Below are 24,328 nucleotides of genomic sequence, written 5' to 3'. Positions count from 1 at the left end.
AGTCGACACACGCACACATCAATGTGTTATCAATGTTTGTCCGACCAACCTGCTCAACACCGGGAGGGAAGAAGACAAACACGAACACGGAAGACGGTAATTGTGGTTCGGCTAATCAATATGCATGAATGCTTTTACTATTAGCTCCGACAAAGAGAGATAGAAGGAGGCGAAGAAATGGAGAAGGAGAGGATGAGAAAAAAGGAGGAAGGAGCAGAGCAACAGAACACTAATCCAGCAGCTTTTAATATAGTGCGTATTGATCGCTGCTGCATCCCTCCGGCAGGTTTAGGCAGCCAGAGTGTGTCTGCAGGATGGGTCGTGTTGATATTACAGATGCACTACAATGAAATATCTAGCAATATCCTATAACATTTCTTTACAGTGCTTATTGTTGATGGAAACATGGACATTTTATATTCACTGCAGTAAGAGTAGAATCTCTCATTATATATCTTTAATAATATGAAAGGAAATGTAGTTCATAATTAAATAAACAAATACTCCCACCAAGTGAGTAACATGTAAGTGTATCTGAACTACATAAAGTGTTACAGCCTGTCTAATATCTGCTGGCCAAAATTATGGGGCCAATAAGAGTATATGAGTCTATCCTAGCTATATATTGCTATTGGCGTATACATTTCTGATTATGCGCTGATATGTAAACCTTTGTAAATATTAGTATTGAGTTATTTGTTTAAGAAAGCAGCTTGGTGAATATTTTTTGCAGTTATATGGATAGAGAAATAAGACATTTTCTATTTTCATTCCAGCTACAAAATTAACTTTATTGGCCACAATATCAGTAATCTGTCAAAGTTTTTTTCTTTTAAAATTAGTCAATAATAAAATATTGGTCTTAAATCTGTCTATAAAATATCCGTCTTAAATCTGTCTATAAAATATCATATAAAATATAAATATTTGTCTGCAAAATATCGGTGTTAAATCTGCCTATAAAATATCAGTCTGAAATAGGCCTATAAATTATTGGCCTTAAATGGGTCTATAAAATATCAGCCTTGAATCTGTCTATAAAATATCAGTCCATAAATCAGTGTATAAAATATCAGTCTTAAAAAGGTCTACAAAATGTCAGTCTTAAATCTTTCTATAAAATATCGGTCTTTAATCTATCTATAAAATATCGGTCTTAAATCTTTCTGTAAAATATCGGTCTTTAATCTATCTATAAAATATCGGTCTATAATGTATAACAAAGCCTGATTTTGAACAGTAAATATAATATACTTTTACTTGTGGTTCATCCTTCATATCAACTTCTCAATGCCATAAAGCTTAAAACATCCAGCAATAAAGATCTAAATTACAGATACACTGCGGAGATCGCAGTGCTCAGGTGATACTTTAAATTTCCCAGCTATCACATCTGGGTGTTAAACAGGGTTAACTGGGATTAATTGGGGTTAAACGCTCGTTTACAGGCATTAATGTATCCAAGACTTTCCCTCACCTATAAATGGGTCCATTGGTGCGGCCTGCCTTGCAGAGCTACAGACCTCATTAGTTTGGGCTTTTAAATATATAATATCAGGGTGGAAAATGTTATGTCAGAGTCTCTTAAAAGAGCCTGAAAAGGTCTGAGAAAAATATCTTGAATTTGTGTGCATTGCCGATTCATTCAGTCTGACGCTCTTTTAAGTCCCCTGTGAACAGGAACAAAAGCTCAGACTGTCAGATGTTGTTTTTGTCTGTTAGAGGCTGTTGAAAGGATGTAAGAAAGGGACAGAAAAAGAATAATCTCCGGCTTAAAATAAAATTGGTTTGTCTAAAAATGCACTTTTTGGCTCCTCTGAATTCTTGCTTTTTCACATCTGCACTGTGAATAAAAAAAGGAGGGACATTAATAGATCCAAAACTCACCTTGACATAAAAGGTGAGAGTCTATAACAAAGAACGACGTAACATTAAACTACCTCTCATCAGCTAATGGCCTCACCGCCTGTCTTTTCTTAATCTCCCCATCTCCTTTGGCTGTTTTGGTTTCGGGTACACGTGGGCTTTCGTGGCAATCGAGGAGAAGTGCTTTGGAAGTTTGGGGCTATAATTAAATGAATAGTGAGACATTAGTCGTAGTGCAGCAGCTGGATGATAAAAGAGACGTTTGGTTTGTTCCAGAATATTCTGTTATGGAAGATTAGACGTGAAATGAAGCAGACAGTCAATCCAGCCGGTGTCTGACATTTCCCTTTTCCACGCTGCTGAATCTAATAATAATTTTGACATTTTGTGATTCAGTTACATCTAAATCGTCTGATATTCATTTTTAAGGTGGAATTCCGCCATCAGAAGCTCTAACAACAGTGTCACGTTCCCTCTGACACAATGCATTTTCCAAATCTGTGTTTTTCTGCGGGCGTTTTGTCTCATTACTCTTCAATTTCACCCCCATTTCTTATCTCTCCCAGCTCCACAAGCTGTCCACCACTGTCCGCCAACAAAAAGCAGCGCCGTCTCCCCGTCTGCTTCTCATCTCCTGCCCGCTCCCTTCTCCTCATTCAGGGCTTTTTCCATTTCTCCTCCGGCGATCCGCGACTCTCCATCTGTCTCATCTGATAGCACCCTGCTCCTGCTTAATCCATCGACCCTCCCCGCCCTGTTGAATGCGTCTACCCGGTATGCTGCTTCTTATGTTTGTTTATCTTTTTCCCAGTTCGATCTCCATCTCTTTGCTCCCTCTATCTTTCTCTAATATACAATTTGGATTGATTTTGTGTTATTCCGGTCCCGTCTGCCCTCTGTGTGTTCTGTCTCCCTCCTTCACATCTATCTTTACTTTATGGTGCTTGTCTGGTCGCTCTGGTAATATACTTTTGCTCGCTGTCTTTTAATATGTTTTAAGTGTGGGCCATAAAGAAAGATTCTGTCCTCGAGATGAAAATAATAAAGAGCCCCATTAATATAACATACCGCCTTTCTGCCATGCTTTATCATTAGTATAGCAATGGTTCCACCTGTAGCTATGATGAAATGGTTTTACCTTAAAAAACCTCTAAAGCACAGAAAGTAGCAGCAGTAACAACACACTGTAAAAGGACCCAGGGCCTAGTGGACTTGTATGAATTTGTTATTCCCTTTTTAAGTTGTGTTTCTCGTCAGTTTTTTATATATTTCCTGTCTCTTTCTGAAAACAGAACCCAAAAAAAAATGTATCTTAAAAATGAGAAGTGGATCGTTACCGTGGAAAAAGAATACAAAGGAGGAAGAGGTCACACTGTGAACGCTGTCTGTAAAATGGATCCTCCACACTGTGTAACCAGGACCACATAAGCTGATGTTAGAAGAAATTGCTTCATTTAATAAGGGCAGAAGTGGCTGACTGGCAAATATTAGCTCAGGGATTCCCAAACTATGACAGTTCATTGATGTCACCTCTGATTCAACAATGAGGCTTCAAGACATTGGCTGCATTTTGGATTGTAGTGGAAAAAGGAGCGCCAAATGCTAGGCACGCTCCTTCCTTTTTACATCCTACCTGTGTGAGGTTTTTCTGCAGTCGCCTCAATCAAGAGGAAATATTAGGGCTGAGGTGACTCTTACGGAAATGCCTCAATGCGTCGCATAGACAAGAGGGCTGAGTTGAGCTGGAGCAAAATAAAGTTTGTGCATGCAGAAACAGATCTAGTCACCTTTCTCTGGCTGTCAAAATAGGGGGTAACATCCAGGTCTGGCTCAAGGCCTTGGGGGTAAGGGTGGCCCCGTTGTGGGGAGCGCTGGCTTCAGCCTCAAACGTTTTCTGCTCCGCTCGTATTTACAATCACTCTGCCGCGCTTTCTCTCTTACTTGCTCGACCACTCGCTCACTGTGGCAGAAAAAGTGTATTAGCTTGTTGCAAATATATTGGCAATACATTACAAGAAATAGCGCAGAGAAGTCATTTGAAAATAGACCTGGCCTTATTAAGGAGACGATTTAAATCATCCGTCTCTGAGTGTTCTGGCCTTCTGTCGGTCGAATCTATTTGTTTTTTGCTGTTGTAAACTTTACAAAAACGACCCTTTCGTTTTTGTAGTTCACAAGGTTTTTACCAGGAGGTTTTCTCATGAGCAAAACAAACATGCCAGTGTTTAAATCCATAAAAAAACAGCATTTTTACGTTAAAAATCTGTAAATTCACAATGTTTTGGTCGGGCTTCAGGGGCTGCTAGACCAGTTACATATTTTTTTTAGAAAAGATAGTGACTTGACATGAAACACTAAGAAGGTAGTCAGCTGGAAGTGTTGAAATGTGCTTATGGAAAACTCGTGAGAGGGAAAAACATGAGACTCATGTAGGCTGATAAAGGAAAAAAAGGAACATATAGACAAAGCTATTAATCAGCCAAATCTTTCCAAGTCAGCTTCAGCAGCGTCTTAGTCACAAAAAACATAGGCAGGATATTTATATCTGTTATAATTAGAAACGTGCTACACACAGGCCTGAAATACACACATGCACAAACAGGAACCTATGTGCATGCATTATGGAGAGATGTCAGAGTGAGGGGGCATGCCTTGCTCAAGGGCACCTCGCCAGTGCCCAGGAAATGAACTGGCACCTCTCCAGCTAGCAGTCAAAATAACAGAATCGACCCCAGAATGCGAGTATCGGCCAAGATCTAATTCTAAGGAAACAGGAAGAACAGGAACTTGCTGAAGCCGTTTAGTCAGAGGTTGGGGAATCTATTTAAACCATCATTTAGTAACCACATTGATCATGGGGTAAGAAGCTTCCGGATCGTTCTGATTCAACCAAAGAGATGACAATGACTGATAAAGACCTCGCCCAAACCTCCCTCGGGGATGCCCCTGAAGGGAACCTGCCGTGCATCAAAGCACCATCCCCTTTAACAAGATTTATTACATTTAAAAACTATGAAAGAAATTGCGGTCGGCTTTGAAAGTTGTGTGACCTTTATTTTGAAAGGCACTTCGTACGCCTCCCAAATTGAATGTGTGAAGATGCCTCGAGCTGCCAAATATCAACACAATCAGCTTACAAGATCGCTGAGGTTTCTGACCTCAGTGTGGCTTAACACACACACACACACACACACACACACACACCCTGCCTGTGCCATGTCTACTTACGCTGCGATGCTCTCCCACGCCTGCATGTGTGTGTTTTGCTGATGAATAAGCGCGTCAGTCTGCGGGCACATGTGTGGACGCAGATGAGAGCGTAAATGTGTGTGTCAGAGTGAGCGTGTGGGAGAAGCAGAGTGGGTGAGCGTACATGGGCATAAGTAGGTTAAAGGTAATATGTAACATAGTGGTAATATGTGTGTGGACCTTATATACTGTATATGCACCACTGAGCGTGCACTATGTGGCTTTTACAGTTCCGTTATGTGTGTGTTTTCCTGCGCTATGACTCATATTTAATCTGAAAGCAGAGCAGAAGTGATTCCAAGTGAATCGAATATATGTGTGTGTGTTAGTGTCCGTTTGTGTGTGTGTGTGTGTGCAGACCTATTGCTCACCACAGCGCTCAACAAGACCCAAATCCTGGCACGGCTCTTCTCTGTGTGCTTTTGCCCACAGCAGGGGAGCTATCCAAGCGTGTGACTGTGTGTAGGTGGGTGGGCACTTCATTTTCTGATGTTGTTATACTGAGCTATCCGAGTGTGCGCTTTTTTGTACGTGGGTGGCAGCTGCCTCATTTTGGAAGGCATGAGAGTTTAATGTGCAGTGTGTGCGCGAGATGCGAGCTATTAATCAAGTCCCCGGAGACACTCAAAAATTGACAGCGATAGGGTGGCTGCGGAGGGAAGTAAACAACATCGACTAAAAATGTCTTTGGACAGTTTGGCATTTCTGCGCTTTTAACAAGAAATGACGGAGAGGAAGGGCTGGAAATGAAGTGGAACTAGATGCTGTGTATGCAATGACATGAAAAGAAAAATGGAGGATAAACTAATATTACCGCCTTGCGCTTGTACGCCTCCGCCAACTAGTCAAGTCGATGTTACATTTCTGTCTGACTGTAGATGTTAGAGTTATTAAACAAAAGGTATTACGTGTATGTTTTGACGAAATGGAAGTTAATTCTATAGGAACATGTACGTTTCCAGTGAGAAATATGCTGCCCTCACTATTGTTCCAGTGGACGAGAGAGTACTGATACAGAGCTTTGACACATGATGCGATTATCATCACCTTAAGTTCAATATTAGCAAGATCAAAGAGCGAGAGGGAGTGAAAAGGGTGGATTCATACACGTACCTTGGGGTTTAAATCAATAAGAATTGGAATGGAGTGGCAATATGAAGCATTGTGCTGTCACAGTGAAGTTGACCTTTCATCTTTTGGATATAAATTGTCATCACTTCATCATTTTATACTTTTTAGAAATTTGTTTGAAATTTTGTCATAATTAGCATAGGAATTCTTGAGTTATGGCCACAAACGTGTTCTGTGAGGTCACAGTGACCTTGACCTTTGACCTTTGACCACCAAAATGTACTCAGTTCATCCTCAAGTCCAAGAGGACATTTGTGCCAACTTTCATCATAATTAGCGTAGGAATTCTGAAGTTATAACCAGAAATGTGTTTTTTGGAGATCACAGTGACCTTGACCTTTGACCTCTGACCATCAAAATCTAATCAATTCATTCTTGACTCCAAGTGGACAATTGTGCCAAATTTGAAAAAAAATCCCTCAAGGCATTTCTGAGATACTGTGTTCACAAGAATAGAATGGACATGAGGTCACAGTGACCTTGACCTTTGACCTTTGAGCACCAAAATCTATTTAGTTCATCCTTAAGTCCAAGTGGACAATTGTGCCAAATTTGAGAAAATTCCCTCAAGGCATTTCTGAGATACTGTGTTCACAAGAACAGAATGGACATGAGGTCACAGTGACCTTGACCTTTGACCTTTGACCACCAAAATCTATTTATTTCATCCTTGAGTCCAAGTGGACATTTGTGCCAAATTTGAAGAAATTCCCTCAAGGCATTTCTGAGATATCGTGTTTACAAGAATGGGACGGACGGACAACCCGAAAAAATAACGCCTCAGGCCACGGCTGTCGTCGGCGCGGAGGCATAAAAATGAAGCAAAAGGACAAACCAAAGTGAACATTTGAGTCACATAAAAGAGGTGTGTTTTAGTGGGTAAGCGAAAGCAGTGTTTGTGTGTGTTTGCATGTGTTTCCCCAGGGTCTAGTGTTGCCATCTGCACATTAACTTCTAGCTCTGCTCTGCATCTGGACCAGAAAAAATAAATATAAAATGAATAAACAAGGTTCACTGATTGAGTCCGATCTGCTATAAAGACACATGAAAGCAACCGCACAGTAATGCACTTTACACAGTCCATTATGTAGTGCTTTGAGTAAATGGCTGCAGAAAATAAATGAGGTTTTCTCTGTAATGGCGACAAATAGCAGCCTTTAACCTAAATTAAATCTGTGCAACACTACAAACCACGAGGAATCAGATCATATGAAGATTTATGGTGTTGTACTTTTGCCATTAATGTCAGTTTAAACAGAGAGCTTTGAGGATGTGGTCCAGTGTTACAACAGAAACGAAACCAGAAGCACAACTTTCACTTGTGTCACAATGTGTCTTCTGTCTCTGGTTGAGGTGTTGAGGAACTTCCAAACAGATTCCATTGTCGGTGCAAAAAGCACCTGAATGCACCATAAACCATTATTTCCTCTTCCAAACACCCAGGCGAGAGCAATCAGACAATTTAAAGGCAGCAATAACAGACTGATGTGTTTCATTTTGGACTTTTGGGGGCTTTTGGGGCCTGTGTTAAATGAGATTCCCCTCAAACATAAAGCAGTCCAGTATTCCCCATTTCAAGCTCACAGAAAAATGGTTTAGATTTATGGATACATAAAATCTAAAGTTATGTTGAGGGTATATTGTATCACCACATCTAGCAAGTTGTAATTCTGGGCTGGATTTGAGTCATGTTTCCTGCTTCCAGAGACTGTTGGCCCTACAGGCTGCGCAAATCTCAAAGTGACACTTTCCAATGTTTTTTTGTGGATGCTAAAGTAAGAAAAACATTGGAAGCGTTTTGAATAAAAGATCTGTCTCGTATCTGACGTTGTGCACAAAACACTCAGGGCGGCTGTGGCTCAGTTGGTTGGAAAGCTGGCGGTTCAATCCCCGGGTGCAGCAGTCTCCATGTCAAATTGGGCAAGACACTGAAGCCCAAACTGCTCCCGAAGGCATAGTCATGTAAAATAGCCATGCACGTGTAATGTAAAAGTGCTTTTGAGGGGTCTGAGGGCCCTTTGGGGGTGTCCCAGAGGGAAAAAATACATGTATATAGTGTGTAAATTATTTCAACACTATTTCAATGTCTTATCATTTAAAACACACTCAAAACACAAATAACTGTCTGTTTTCGCCATGTCGAGTTTGTAATCCTGCTAGCTACCGGTGCGGTAGTTGAGCTCAGCCTATGTTAACGTTGATTGTTGTGAGGATGGCGGCTGCACTGGCGGTCATGACATAGCTTTAGCTAGATTATAGCACAATTATTTTTTGTCAACGCATATGACAGAAATAAGTGTAACCCCAAAAGTAAATATAAAAGAATAAAAAATATGTCCCAATATAGTCTGAGATTACATATTTGAGAACCACTTCATTCTGTATTTGGCTGCTAAATTTAATACAAAGTCCAATACAAGCTGTATATTATACCATACCTTTGATTATCGGCCGGGCCGATTATCGACGCCGATATTCGGCATTTTGCTGCATATGCTTAAAGGCATTTAAGTGTTGGAGTTTGTATTATTCAAAATTTTGACGCCAATATTTTCACTTTTACTGCAAATGAATATCGGCTTCAAATATCAGGTATCGGCCTCCTTGACTACTAATAATCGGTATCGGTATCGGCCCTGAAAAAACCATATCGGTCTATCTCTACTTTGGCACTCTAATGACAAAAAAATGTTAGACTAAAGACTAAAATGTTGCTAAAAGTTGTGTTTAGTAGCATAAAGCTTGAAGCAGTTGCAATATGACGCAGCAATACTTTAATAGAGCCTGTGACAGTACATGTTGGTACCAAATCACTAGCCGTGGGTGAATCTGCACCAGCTCACACGGCCACAATAGAGGCACATTGGGTATAGACTGCTCCTGAAACAATGGCGGCAGGGGTGAAACTGCACTGCATTCATCACAGCTGATCCTGAGGGGAGGATGTGAGAGGAGGGAAATATGTAGTCGTGGAGGAAGAAGGAAGCATGTGGCAGAGTCTAATTCCTCCGTCAGCTCACATCTCTCTGCCGTATCTCCTCCTCGCGCACCAGCTGCTACCTTCCCATTCACCAAATCACCCTGCCTTTCATGTCGCCCTTTACTGATAAAGCCTCCCTCTCCCCCTCTCATCTGCCTCCCCTCCTCCTCCCCCTTCTTCTCACCTTCATCCACTTGAGTCTGTTTTCCCTCCTTCACAGTCTAATCCTTTTTCTACCCTCCTGCTCTCGTCTCACCCTCGGAGGCTTCACGCTCCCTCCCCTCTTGACTCCTCACAATGGGGCGTCCTCCTCTCCTCGCTCTCCTCACTCTCGTCGACCTCCCCTCGTCTTGCTTCATGATTCTTGCATGATATACACGGTTTTTCTCTGCTTTACCTTCGCCTGACATTCACACTGAATGGCCATTTGTTAGCGCTCCATTATTCAGTGTGACATCGCCTTTTGATTCTGCCCTTACAGATCACTACAGACCATTTTCGACCACTTGCTCTTATGTGATTTCCAGCTACATTAGCTGGTGTACATTTAGCTTAGCTGCGCAGGTTTATAGTAAATGGCAGGACTTTTTTTTATTATTATTAGATTTTCTAGACAATTAATACTCATAAATTAAAACTCATTATTAATTAACTTCAAACAAACATATGAAAGGAACTAACATATTTTGAAATTAAAGCCTGCTTTAAGTGGCTATTTTGTTTCTTTTCTAATCTGGAAAGTGAAAAGGCAGCTTGACTCAAGTTAAGCTAGCTACCTAGCTAAGTCAGCTAACTTATTAGCTGCCTACTGTTAGACCTCCTAGCCAAACTTGCCAATGTTCTCAAGTTTAAAATGTTTTCTTACAATTTAAGATTTGTAATAATAACAAGAGAAATAGATGGTTTGCGACAGGAGCAGGAGTGTAATGGTAGCTTATATCTCCGCTAATGTTAGCAAGCAATCAAGCCATCTTCATGAGCCTGCGTTTGCTTATACTGCATTATTAACTCAATTATACTGTAAATCACAAGCATTTGTATTTATTTTGACTATATTAATTTAACACTTTTAACAGTAATGGAACTAAAGCTAAACTAAACAATTAGCCTATTAGCTGACTAGCTTGTTGACAGAAAGTTAATGTGCAGCTATATTGATAACAGATTCATTGTTTGAGGTATTTTAAAGTAAAACCACCAAACCTTTGCTTGTTCAGGTTTCTTAAATGAGAGATTTGTTGCTTTTTTCAATAGTTAGTGGAATACATTTTTGCTTTAGGGCTGCTGATGTGACAAAACAAGCATTATGAAGACGCCATATTTGGGTTTAAGAAAATGTGTTGAGCAATTTATTACAAACTTTGGAAAGACCAATCAATTTGTTAATCCGAGAAATTAAGTATGGAGTAATTGACTGTGACAATAATCGTATTTAACAATGACCTCAACTGTTTACTGGCATTATAAGACAAATTTGTCCTTTTTTTTTTAACTGCTAACAAAATCTTAGAGGCTAAAGGTCAGACGTCTGGAAGCAGGCTAACGCCGCCCTTTACTTCCTCATTGCCTCTGCTACTATGCCCTGAATGTGCCTGATCCCTCGCTCCTATTTTCCTTTATCCTCCAGTCGTTTCTCCGCTCTGCTTCTGCAGAGAGCAAAAGTCGCCCCGCTGTCGTGAGCCGACACTTCATCTAAAGCAAGAGCACCCTGCCAGGGCGTATACATATACACACAGTAAAGCCTTATTTGATGCAAGTTGTAGGTGAGGCAAGTAGATTTGCACTCTGTGAAGCATACAGAGATATTGCAAAGGACGAACACACTAAAATGCAGACATACACAAGCACTATTTAACTGCGAGATCAGTCATGAAACTTACCAAATGACACAGCTAAAGGCAGCGTTCAATGTGAGAACCCTGACACTAATGAACACAGAGCTCAAACGCTGTTGGATGTAATGAGCAGGTGAGACAGGAGCAGATTCAAGTGTAGGAAAGAATGCAGTGAAGATAATACTTAAAAGCAGCAATCAATGTGAACCAACACAAACACACAGCACTTACAGCTCAACGAGGTCAGGCAAGAAGCAGCTGAACAGCAGCAGACATACACTTTAACACACTTTGAATCGAGCTCCGCGGTGACAGCGATGTTACTGCTACTGTTAAGTGCTGCAAAACACGACAATGAGAGGATGGACACGTTTACACACAGCATGTGCAGCCTTAAGTGCAACATGTGAATTCAGTGCGATGCTGTGAGAAAAGGCGCTTAATGTGACAACAGTGTGAGGACACATCTCGCATGTGATGAAGGGTTTGAGGCGAGACGGAAGATTCAAGAGGTGATGAAGTTCACTGCCATCGCCTTCTCGTTGGGCATATACATGTCTTTGTTTCCACAGCTTATGCCTGATTATACAGTCGAGGACACAGTCAGTAGAAACGTCTGAATATCAATAAGCAGACTCTTAGATGAAACCCCTCTCTTGTGTGTTTTTCTGTTTTATCGTCCTGCCTCCGTCTGTCACTAAAATGCCACGCACCTCGAGGAAATGTTAACACACAGGCTGAAAAGAGGAAGTTATTATATGCTTATGCAAACACCAACACAAACATGTTTTTGTCACTTAGGGAGCGATTGCATACACACTGAATTCACTAACCTACATTCCCAGAACTGCAGGCTTACCGTGCTTCACGGTGAGATAATAATGTTTAAGTAATGAGGACCACAATAATAACAGATCCATGGGTACGCCGGAAGCCCCGAAAAATTGGGTGTGCCCGTGTTAAATGGTCTGTACTAGAGACAGACCGATATGGTTTTTTTCAGGGCCGATACCGATACCGATTATTAGTAGTCAAGGAGGCCGATAACCGATATTTGGAGCCGATATTCATTTGCAGTAAAAGTGAAAATATTGGCGTCAAAATTTTGACTAATACAAACTCCAACACTTAACTTTGTTTAAATGCCTTTAAGCATATGTTTATTAAACAAACAAAAAGCGCAGGGAGTTCCCAGGGTCAGCAGCATCTCTTATAAAGTTAACTGAAAATTTAAATAAATTAATAAATAACTTCCTGAAGTTTTATAAAGTAAATAAAACAAAATTAAATAAAATTAGCAAAGAAATGAACTTTTTCTCCTCTCCGCCGTGTGTGTGAGCACTCTGCATGCACAGCTTTCACTGCTGATTGGCTGTTACCCGTGCCATGGCTCTGTGTGTAACCAATCAGTGCTGTGGGTGGGACAATGCTGGAGACAGAGTAGTGACTGCAGACAGAGAGGCGCGGCTGCATCAGAGCCAAAATAACCCAGTTTTAAATTGATCTCTTTTTGGCCGCTGGATTAAAAAAAAAACAAGGCCAATGCCGATATGCGTCAAAATGCCGAATATCGGCGCCGATAGTGGGCCCGGCCGATAATCGGTCTATCCCTAGACTGTACATATAGCGCTTTTGTCTTCTGACCACTCAAAGCTGCTTTTACACTACATGTCACATTCACCCATTCACGCCCATTCACACACTGATGGCAATGACTTAGTATCAATTTCCAATCTACGATGGCTATGCCATCGGGAGCAATTTGGGGTTCATTGCCTTGCCCAAGGACACTTCGACACGTGACTGTAGCAGTCAGGGGTCGAATCCCTAACTTCCCGATTGAGAGACGACCAACTACCGCTGAGCCACAGCCGCCTCCCTTGCTCTCAAAGGCCATATCATTGTCAGACCATATAGCCGATTGCTGCCCCCAAATACTTTCAAATGTTGCAGAACAGGAGCACCTGACTTCATGCCATTATTGCCTTGCTGGGCAGGGGTCAGCGGTTAAATTGGCGACCATATACAGAGGCAGCAGTCCTTGATGTGGAGGCCCCGGGTTCAACTCCTGCCCTCGGCCCTTTGCCGCCTGTCATCCCCTCTCTCTCTTCCCCCATTTCTGCCAATATCCACTGTCCTCTCTCTAAAATAAAGGCATAAAATATTTTTTTTGAAAGTAAGAAAGGATGCAGGTTTTGAACTTCTTCCTGTAGCTCAATTTAAATTTAAATGTAAATTTAGAACAACCATAAACAAGTCTATTAAACCACTTCTCCTCTAGTATAACCCGGCCCTTAACCCTTTAATGAATAGAGCTGAATGTGCATCTTTGAAGAACCATCGAATATATCATGGGGGTCAGTTTTTGTTCTTAAATGGGAAGTAAGCCCCGGTTGTGACAGTTTGTACAAGTCTTACTTCCCACAATTGAAGTCGCACAAGTTCGCCACAATCGGACAAGTAGGCCAAAGCGTTGTGTGGTGTGTTAAAAAAAAAAGAAGAAGTGACCCCTTGCACTTTTTTCTGCATGCTTTCCATCACCTCCCTCTCTCTCTCTCTCTCTCTCTCTCTCTCTCTCTCTTTCCGTCTTGCTCTACTTCCCACAGCCACAGGCAAGGACACATTGAGGCCTGCAACTTCATAAGGAGGGCACAATCAACCTTTACACACACACAAATCCACACTGAATCACACATATAACCAAGTGAACTGTCAAACGCTATTACAAATGTTTATGAGAAAAAAAGAATGGGGTTTGCGCGTGTTGCTGCGTCGACTGTGGCATCATAAAAACACCCAGAGCACATGTTGCAGTCCAGTTTGCTCATCATGTTTTTGCTGGTTTGCACTTTGATATCCAGCGAGCGGGGCTTTTCCCTGGCCTCTTTGCGTCGTCTGTGCCTGCGGGACAGAGCATGTGACCTGCAGTACGTGTGACTGCGTGTGTGTGAGGACAGATAAGATTGTGTGTGTGTGTGTTAAAAGAAAGTGGAAAAATGCTAGCTAAGGAGTTGGAGGCTTCTCCGTGTGCGGAAAGCGTTTGAGGTGAAAGGAAAGGATTTCACGGTTGGATCCAAATACAGGAGCAGAAAGCAGGAATCCTCTTTTTGTCTTAACACACGCAACATAAGCGCACACATACTGGATATTATAATTGACCCTCCATTAAAGCGATTACAGATTAATGAGCAGAGCAGCCGACTAATCCAGTTTAGCTGGAGGTGGGAAGAAAATACCATGTCGCTCTGCACAACTGCGGATTGGGAAACCTCTGTATGAACACAGACAGGGCGCAATTAAGTCCCGCCCACACTGGAGGGGAAAACAATACATGGCTGTATCCATTGATTGTCGTCTCGTCTCTTTCAACTGCTACAAAACAACAGAAATGTGTCTAAAAGAACCAAGAACGAAGATTTTTAAGCATCCAAACTTAAAACACTGAGTCTTTAAGAGGACAGAAGTCAAACTGTAGAGGTTGAAGCTAAGCTACACAAGGCTGGTTTTAATCTTTCATAAGTAAAATGGTTATTTCCATTGAAAAGTCAAGGGCCACTAAGCTAGAACAACAAAGGTTTATCAACATACCTTTCTGTCTCAAGTAGATGTAGTCTGCTAAAATAAGTGGCTAATGTTTTAAGCTAGCTACAGCCATTCTGTAGCGTTTAAGCCCTTGGTTGGACATTGAGGTGCCGATTGTTTTCCCCATCACAGTACGACACCTTGCTCTCTATCTCTGTGGGCAATCAAATTAGCTTCCTTGTTAGCAACAGATCAGAGCTGCTCATGCCTCATTACAACCATCCCAACAGGTTAAGAGTATCAGAGTGCCACTGTATGCAAGGCTAGCTCTATAGACGATAGCTCAACAATTCGAGAAACATACTGAATTGCTTTTGGAGTTTGCTCTGTATGCTTTAAAGCTAGCTAGCTTAGCATTAAGACCAGAAACTGGGAGAAACAGCTAGCGTGGTCCCCTCCAAAGCTACAACAATCTACCTACCTACAAGCACCTTATTGAGGTTTTAACACTGGCTAGCTGATTCCATCTACTTCCAGTGTTTATGCTAAGCTAACCATCACACAAATGAAGTTTCATATACAGTACATAAAAGTGTAACTAATCCTACATAGCTCTTGGCAAACAAGAAAAAAAAGTCGACTGCCATGAGTCCAATGGGTCATCTTTTAAAAATTGGTTCCAATCATAGCCGCTGTAAAAAGATAACGATAACGACTTATTGCTTATGTAACACAGCTCAAAACTATAATTATGTATTGAAAGGTTTCTGCTGTCTGTTTTCCAGTCATTGTTGAATGTGGAAACACTCCTACACACTGCCTTGCTTAGTCACCGTCAGGTATATTGACAAGCTACGCAAACAGCCTATTTAAATGCTGGATATATGAGCCAGAGCGACGTACAAATTGGTCAATTAGTCACCCAGAAAAAAAACACACATTTCAATTTAAGTATTAAAGTTGAGACGATGTTTTTCCTTTATAAAGTCATCATAAATAATGCACTACAACATCCATTTAACAACTTTTAAACTAGACAACATCAAACAAATAAAAATCAATGCTAATAAATAGTTCAAAACTAAAATTACTACTGCTGTAGAATTTAATAAATGTCAGTAATCCTTAAACACACAGGCACTGTGTCAAGGTCAATCTGCGGTAAGTGCATTACAAGCCAGTGTTATAACACAATGTGTAACCATAGCTGGAGAGGATTACATACACGTCCACACATCATTTGCATGCACATACAGCAGCAGCACAGAGACACACATGCAGGTACAGTTGACCTATTTCCGACTGCGTTATTGCCAGTCTGTGGGTTTGTATCTTTGCATGTGTTCAATTTCCACATTTTAAAAGCGTGACTGTGATGTTCGCAAGATCGGCCAAAGATGTTCAAAATATAAACAAACTCAGGAATGCACTGAAGGAGAAGTTCAGCGTCGAACTTTATTGTTCCGAGCTCACTTTCCAACAGGCTGAAAATGAGATTAGGTAAAATGCTAAGTCAACCTTAAGACACATTCCAATGTGTGTGTGTGTGTGTGTGTGTGTGTGAGATTATGTATCTGTTGTCAGCATGATTTATAGTCCCCTCACAACATGTCCCTTTATGTAACTGGATGCCACAGTGTCCTCGTTCATAACACATTCAATAAAGTGAAGCATATGTTAGTGACATTGTGTCTCTACACTTTAGTGATGGAAATCTGTGTGTGTGTGTGTGTGTGTGTGTGTGTGTGTGTGTGTGTGCCTGCTGCCAGATGGGAGTCTATGATTCCACAGCAGGTGGGACCACTGCCAAGAGAGGTAAGCAGCTCTCAAAAACACACACACACCTTACAATACCGCAACAAAGGCCTCCTCAGACCACAGGAGTGCTGTCGCCTCAATCAACAACGTCTACACTGCAGCAACAGCAGCAGCTTTACTGTCCATATTCTCCTCTCCTCACTCCAAAATCTGAACTTGTTTCTCAAAGACAGAGTGGCTGTATAATTAACGGTATTGGCTTGAATATAAGACAATGTTTTTAAGGGTGGCTAATTAAGTTAGAAATAGGGGTGGGACAAAATATAGATACGGCAATATATCGTTGCTCTGACTCGTGCAATACAATTGTTGATAAGCTGGCGCCAAGTATCAATACTGTAATTAAAAAATGTATGGCGCTCTAAAAAAATAAATATCTAAAAAAGCAATATCAATTATCGCAGAATCGCTGTATCGTGATATTATCATTATCATGGGCCCAGATCGCGTATCGTATCATGGGCTACCTTGTGATTCCCACCCCTAGTTTGCAAGAGTTCCTATTTCCTTGTATCTTGAAGTTTGTATATGGAGTTATTTGGCCCTCAACAATTACATATTAAATTCTAAAGTTTTTGCTGCCACTAAGGAAAAAACGCTTTAATCAAAATCATCGACTATGGTCTTTACAACAGAAACCAATCAGAGACTAGGGATGCACGATATTTGATTTTTTGCCGATATCTGATATGCCGATATTTTACAACTCATTTAGCCAATTACCGATACCGATACCGATATTTTTTTCCCGCACAACTAATTGCAGAGATCATCAACCCTCTTCTGTATTGGAATTAGCGTACAGTATAATGGTGATACTCTTATCACATTTGTTACAACGGTCGGGGCGACGGGTCTTGAGATGGTTAATCATGTTTGTAGTGTTGAAAGACTTTGCCTTGGCTCCTCCTCGCATCACCGAAGCTGAGCAGTCATTGCAAAGAGCAGTTCTGCTTTCTATTTCGGACACTTTGAAAAACTTCCACACCACGGACATTTTGGCTTCTAACTCTCTCATGCTGCAGGTAGACACACGTGGCGTCATCACGCTGCGCCGCGCAGGTCTTCTTCGCACCGGGGACATTGCGCCAAAGTCGGGCATTTAATCCAAGTATGCAGCAGCACATTATTTTATCGGTTAATTATATCGGCCGATATCGGCGTGTTGGCCGATGTCCGATAGTACATTTTTAACGTGCCGATAATATCGTGCATCCCTATCAGAGACCAAACTAGGTCAAACAGCCAAGAACTGGCATGATCACTAGCTGACAAATAAGATTATGTCCAAATTAAGTGCATGTTCATTAGGGGTGGGATAAAATACCTAAATATCTATCTATATTGCAATATATCAATTATCGCAGAACCACTGTATCATAATATTATCGTGGGCCCATATCACGTATCATACTGTATCGTGAGTTACCCTTCGATTCCCACCCCTAAGCGTAATGGGGAATTGTTTTTGCCAACTGATTTTGAAAGACCAATAACCAATGGTAGACTTCGGTCAGTTGAATGACTGCACCACTTAGTAAGTCAAGGAAAGACTTTCATATTTAACAGCTGGCCCTAATTTTGCTGCGAACTGCCAAAAACCAATCTGTGAAATGGAGCCAGTAAGGGAAAATTATTCAAATGTAGGATTTACATAATTGGATGCACTCCATTTTTCAGTTTAAGAGAGAAAACACTTCAAGGGTGAGGACTATATTTTTCTTGGACTCTTGCAAACATTTGCAACAAGATTAATCGGACAGGGGTTTGTATTCTACTCCTATAAGACTTATAAACAGGGTGTCTTAAAGGCTATTTGATACAATACAGAAGAAAACCTTTCCTATTTGTTTGAGCAGCAGCCACACTGTGTTGCAATCTGCACTCGACCTATAAGGGCTTGATAGTACGCATAGTCAGTATTGTTTTGTCCTATTTTTAGGTCCCACACTGACACCGTTACCCTGCAAATCGTATCTCTGGTAAGTTCTAAAAAGAGCATTAAAGACACTGCTGGTCTGACACACAAGCCAAATTCCTTTGAGTGGGTTAGCAGCTTTTTAAAGCTGTGTGAGAGGTTTTACTGCAGGTTTATACCACCTGCCAGCCTCCAAGCTGCTGAGAAATTGAAGAAAATACTCCCTGCACTGCAACTAGTCCACTTTTTAATGGTTTCAACTGCAGCATTGAATGAGCAACTCTGATAAAATACATTCATATCCCATCTCTCCCTGAGGCTCGAGGAAGGTTCGAGGTTGGACGCCTGTTTTATGAAATAGAAAATACTCAAAGAAAGTCAAAGCAAAGAAGAGGAGGAGGAAGAGGAGGTTTTTATTTACACTTTATCTCCCTCCATCTCCAGCAGGCGAGCTGGAAACTTCCGACCTCTCGGCCACTCAGCTGTGCGGAAGAGCGAGTAGCGCCGAGGCAAGTGGCAGAGCCAAAGCTTCCTAATGAACACACTGACCCAGTCTGAGCGTGTGCGTGTGTGTTCATAGATGCGATAGCCTGTTGCCGCTCTTTCCATATCTGTCCATGTGTGTGTGTTCGACTGCCGGGGATTCAGGGGGCAGGGTGGATAGTGTAACGCTGACAGTCGAGGAAAGCGTGCAGTCCCACTATTGTGTTGCAGGGCGATTACAGCAAACAAGTCTGACAAATGCACGATGTATTATTCAGAACTTCCTGCATTTCTGCGCCACGCTTTTTATACCAACAGTATTCATTACCCGGCCTGTAGATAAGCATTTATTTTTAATGCAATGACCCGCTGGTTTCTCTTATTTATATGTTTATTTTTAGTTCTGAATTTGTAGGCTTTAAGCGGATGCGCTTTTGAGGAACCGCAAAAACAGCTCAAGAGTAGACCTGGCTTACATTACTGGAAAACAAACACTTTCAAGGTTCCTGGCAATATATGACGGGTGTTTGGATAAACATTACCTTTAATGCGCTGTTCTTGGCTACGACAACTTGCAAATTCTCCAGAGATCAAATGGTGAAGCACTCAGCCAGAAAAGGAAAGGAGCGTCCTCTTTTCAGGTTTTTCTGTGATTACATGAGGAAATCCAGCGTCTGGTAACTTGTATTTCTCAGCTGCTAATTTGACAGAAAATGCTAAACCGGTGTGACAATTGAAATTGGGGGGAAAAAAGCTGTTTCTTTCTGGGAATTAGACGAGAAGATGGATACCACTCTCATGTCTCTGTGGTAAATATGAAGCTCGAGGCAGCAGGCCATTAGCCTAGCTTAACATAATGACTTTAACCTAGCCAGAGTCTACTCAAACTTGCCTGTCAAAACCTCTCGACTCAGTAATTATTATTTAAGATGTTTGTTTAATTCATGCACAAACATAATTACATATCCAACAATCAGCGTTATTTTAGAGGGAGTAACTTCCCCACTTTTAAAACTACGAGAGCCAGACCCAGGCTAGATAGCAAAGCTACGCTAATCGCCTCCTGCTTCTGGTGCTATACTTACGTCATCCATAGTCTTGTCTAATTTAGTCAAGAAAGTTTTTTCAATCCAACCTCAGTGACGGCAAAATTAAGGAGTCAATTAGTTGCAGGTGCAAATCTGTGGCCTAGGCAGCTAGAAAGGTGAGTCACAGAGGCTAAGCTAGCTGCTACCTGGGCAATTAATTCCTCCATATTGTTGTTTATTCTTGATTATCAAACATAACACAATTGGGCTAAGTACTATAATGCTTTACTTTTCTGAATTAATCTAAGATACATCAATTTCTTGACAAATGTGTAATTAGTAACAAATAATAGTTCTAAAGGAACTCGCCAAAGCTCGCTAACAAGTAGCTAAAGCTTTGTTTTCACACGTTCAACTGTTGCTCTTCTCTGTGGTCCAGTTTGTAGCCAGTTTCCGGTGGTTACTCTCCTCTCACTCATGTCTTGGAAGCACCACTAAGGCTTAGACCCAGCATCAATCTATGGATCTGAGTCATGGGATTTTCCACTCAGCTCTTTAAGGAGACTTTAATAATGCAACGCAAGGAGCTCTGCGACAGGGCCCATTCCTGGAATACCTGACGCTGAGTAGGCTGCACAAGGAGATCCTTAACTAAACTCTGCTGGATGCTGGAATCCAAACCATTTGTGGCGTGAACACTGGCAGGCACCATCGACATTCCACCTGACTTTATATACACCTGAGAACTGCTAATCCTTATTCTCTACAGCCTCTATATGGATGAGGTGAGGCCTTGAGAATGTTAGAGCAGCTACTGGTCTCATCAGTGGGATTATTCAGCAACAGAAAATGAAGGTTTCACCCTCGAGGTGAAGAGAAGAACCAGTGAAGCAAGCGAAGACGATAGCACCAAGTCTCGTGTCTGTGCTGATGATAGGGCAGAAAGCTCGAAGAGACAGCTGAGAGAGGGAACACCCACTACAACGCACAGAGAGAGCTGGTTTGGAGCCAGTGAAATGATTTCTTCCACTCTAGTAAAGAGCAGAACAGGAGGTCAGGAGGGCTGAACACAGAAATGACCTCACACTGTGGGGTTGGATATCAGGAAGGGTGGAGCTGATTTCAGATGACTGTGCTTCTGTGCCTTTCACAACTAATATTTGTGCAATCCCTGCTGCTCATTCTCAACAACTGATAGTGTATTTATATGCCCCGATGCCACATTGTCCTTTGAGATATATATTTATATACTTAGACTTGATAATTGGCCGACACAGGGTACACATCTGACACCTATGTGTTCTAAAATATCAATATTGGTGGAAAAACACCGTTTGCTAGCTTTGTCTAGCATTAAACTCTTTGCTAGCACCGCAATCTTGTTGTTAGCTCTTGTCACATGATAACTTCTGCAAAATCAGTTCCTCATTGGTGCTCTCAAACACTGGTTTGTAGTGGCATCAACAATATAAATTATTGCTGTGTAGGCTACTGTTTTGGGAGCTAGTAAATTCTGGTGTACTAGCTGATACCAAATGTTTGCTTGTTTCAATACCAATTTTTTTGATATTTAGACTTGATTATTAGCAGATACCAAGTACCCCTCTGATACTATTACATAAGAAAAATCTACTTATTACTGGAGAAAAAAAGATGTTTTGCTAGCTATGACTAGCAGTACACTCTTTGCTAGCACCACAGTCTTGTTGTTAGGTCTTGTCACATGATAATTCCTGAAATCAGTTCTTCATTGAGGCTCTTAAACACTAGTTTGTAATGGCATCAACAATACTACTGCTTTGTAGAAAAAGAAACAAGTTGATTATGTTTTAAGCTAGCAAATGATGGTATTGGATAGATTGGTGTACTAGCCAATACCTGATTTTAGCATTTTAGACGGCGTTACATAGAGATGTCGCGAGATATCAATTCTGGTACTTAGACTTGATTATTGGCCGATACCGAGTACGCCTCTGATACAAGTACATTTGAAAAACATACTTATTATTGCAGGAAAAACAATAAACGCTATGACTAGCATTACACCCTTTGCTAGCACTGCAACCTTACTGCTAGCACGTGTCACATAATAATTTACCTGAAATCAGTCTTTTGTTGGCGCTCTTAAACCCTAGTGGCAGCAATATTTAGAAGAAGAAACCAGCTGATCATCTCGGGAGGCTAGTAAAAAATGGTGTCGAACTGGTGCACTGACTGGTGAACTCGCCGATACCCGACTCTTGTATTAAAGGCAGCATTTCCGATATAGACGGTCCGGTATTTTTTCGGAGCAATGTTTTCATTTCAATTCAGACATTTAGACTTGGATTTTGGCCGATGGGAAAACACTGGTTGCTGACCTTTTGTTAGCTTTGATTAGCATTAGATGTTCACATGATAATTTACAATAAACTAGTTCTTCTTTGCCGCTCTAGTAGTTGCTAGTGTCCACAATATATATTAATGCTGTGTAGGGGACTGTTTTGTAGAAGAAGGCCGCATCTCCCATACTGGTGTTGGTATCAGAACCACTCTAACAGTGAGCTCTCAAATTTTGAGTCATGACAGCTCAAACTAGTGATATCATCTCTCACTCTTGATTATTTCCTGTTACTCCCAGCTGTACGCGCCGAAAATGCATCAAAACAAACAAGTGATGGCTGATATGCCATGGGCATTTGGGGACGGCAGCTGAGTGCATATTTGTGCCTTGCAGGGCATATTTATTCCACGGTGCTGCACATAAACAACATACCGAGTGGCATTCTAGGTAGACAGGAAGAGGTTAGAGCAACAACACCTCGGCTAGAGAGGGGAAGTTCAGAGGTCTGTCTTGCAGAAACAGAGATTAGGCAACAAGAAGCAAACACTCAGCTGACTGCAAAACATCATCAGGACTGGATGTCAGTGTGGTAGACGCAGGTTCTTCTCGCTCTGCTACAGATTAGTCGTCAGCTGCCTGATTCTGTGAGAAATCCTATTTAAATGTAGATGACAGAGCTGCCACCACTTCTCCCTGTCTCATCCTCTTGTTTCTCTCCTTTTTCTCCCTGGCTCTCTCTGTTGCTGCAACTGCGGTGAAATCGAAGATATCTGACGGACCGTGACGGCTGCTGAGAAAGAGGCCCAAAAATACAACATCCGCACATCACATTTGGAAGCACGGCGGCAAAACAGTCAAAAATCGGCCGTGGATACTAGCGCGCAAACACAAAGGAGGTGATAATCTCAAAGGAAAGGTCAGGAGGGAAGATATTTTAAAATGTAGGTTAACAATGGATGATTTATTCATGCCAGCCAGCACAAAATATAGATCCAGGAACAAGCGCACACTCTCACACAAAATGTTAAGAAGCAAAAAATACCCTTGAGGCTTTGCTGCTAACCCAGCAAAGCCCCAAAGCATTTTAGAAAGCAGCATTAAGATGTCAGCATGCGGAGCTGTGCATGATGTTTTAACCAGCACGCTTTATTCCCACTAATTGCTTTCAGTAACCTAAACATCTGAGCTCGTCTGAGAGGCGGCAACTGAGAGGCACAAGACAATTTAAGGGCACATTTTACACGCCTTGTTATTGGAAAGCTGCAGATTTAGACGCATGGTTTAACAAGTAAAACAATCAGCGTCAAAGATAAAACAAATCAGCAGACCAAATTCAAATCTGAATTGCTGAATCTGTCATCATCCCTCACTACCGGGGTTGTGAATCACATGAGCCGCACTTCAGTCACAGCGGTTAACCTTTGACCTTGAATTCAACTCATGACCAGAGTTATTACTAAGGCGTCATAAATACAAAAGGGGGACAGACTTCAGCAGCAGCGCAAACTATATGAACATTAAATCCAATATGTGTCTCTTCAAGCAGATAAAGCTATCACACTAGCAACTGTAGCGGCGTGACATACATGCCAGAATCCCTTTACAACCCGTCTGTTCAGCCACACAAAGACAGCCTACTTGAATGTCTTTGTTTGGTTCTCAGCTCAGGTGGATAAGGTGTCTCGCCTGCTCTGGAATTGCTGCATTGTTCTCGAACACGGCATCTTTCATTGCATCACAGCCCGCAATGATCATACCAAGGAAACTATCTGATGCAGAATGTTACATTTCTGCCTGCAAACACATTTCCTGCATTCCTCTGCAAACCTATATATTACAGCGCCTAATGTTACAGACGTACCATGCACGGACACAAAAGGGCCTTTATAGTATCAGTGACAGTCTGCCTCATCAATCCATGTCTGCAATAATCAGGTGAAGCTATCTACTGAGGAAAGACAGCAGCTGCCACTCCACAAACAGGCTTTATTAGTATGAAAGATAACCAGAGGACGTGCTTTGAGGGCTGTAAAGCTTCTAGGTGATGATTATTTGGGTGGTTGTGGTCAAAATGGGGTCAAAGAACGTCCAAGAGTCTTTGAGGGGGCTAAAAGGGGTCAAATAGGTTAATGGAGCGAAGAAAATGCCTAATTATCCGATTTATAGCCTTTAATG

The 24,328-nt window shown here is 41.6% G+C and overlaps 1 protein-coding gene across 3 annotated transcripts in view; it reads right to left on the bottom strand.

Annotated features, from left to right (window-relative positions):
* Positions 1-24,328, bottom strand: part of LOC138600426 (phosphofurin acidic cluster sorting protein 1-like) — a 72,484-nt gene that overhangs the window by 47,014 nt on the left and 1,142 nt on the right. The window lies entirely within an intron of this gene.

The sequence above is a fragment of the Semicossyphus pulcher genome, unplaced genomic scaffold (genome assembly GCF_022749685.1).
Source record: "Semicossyphus pulcher isolate SPU_LCO1_2020_fin unplaced genomic scaffold, fSemPul1.0.p SCAF_21, whole genome shotgun sequence".
Taxonomy (NCBI): Eukaryota; Metazoa; Chordata; class Actinopteri; order Labriformes; family Labridae; genus Semicossyphus; species Semicossyphus pulcher.
This window is presented reverse-complemented; position numbering and strand designations above follow the sequence as displayed.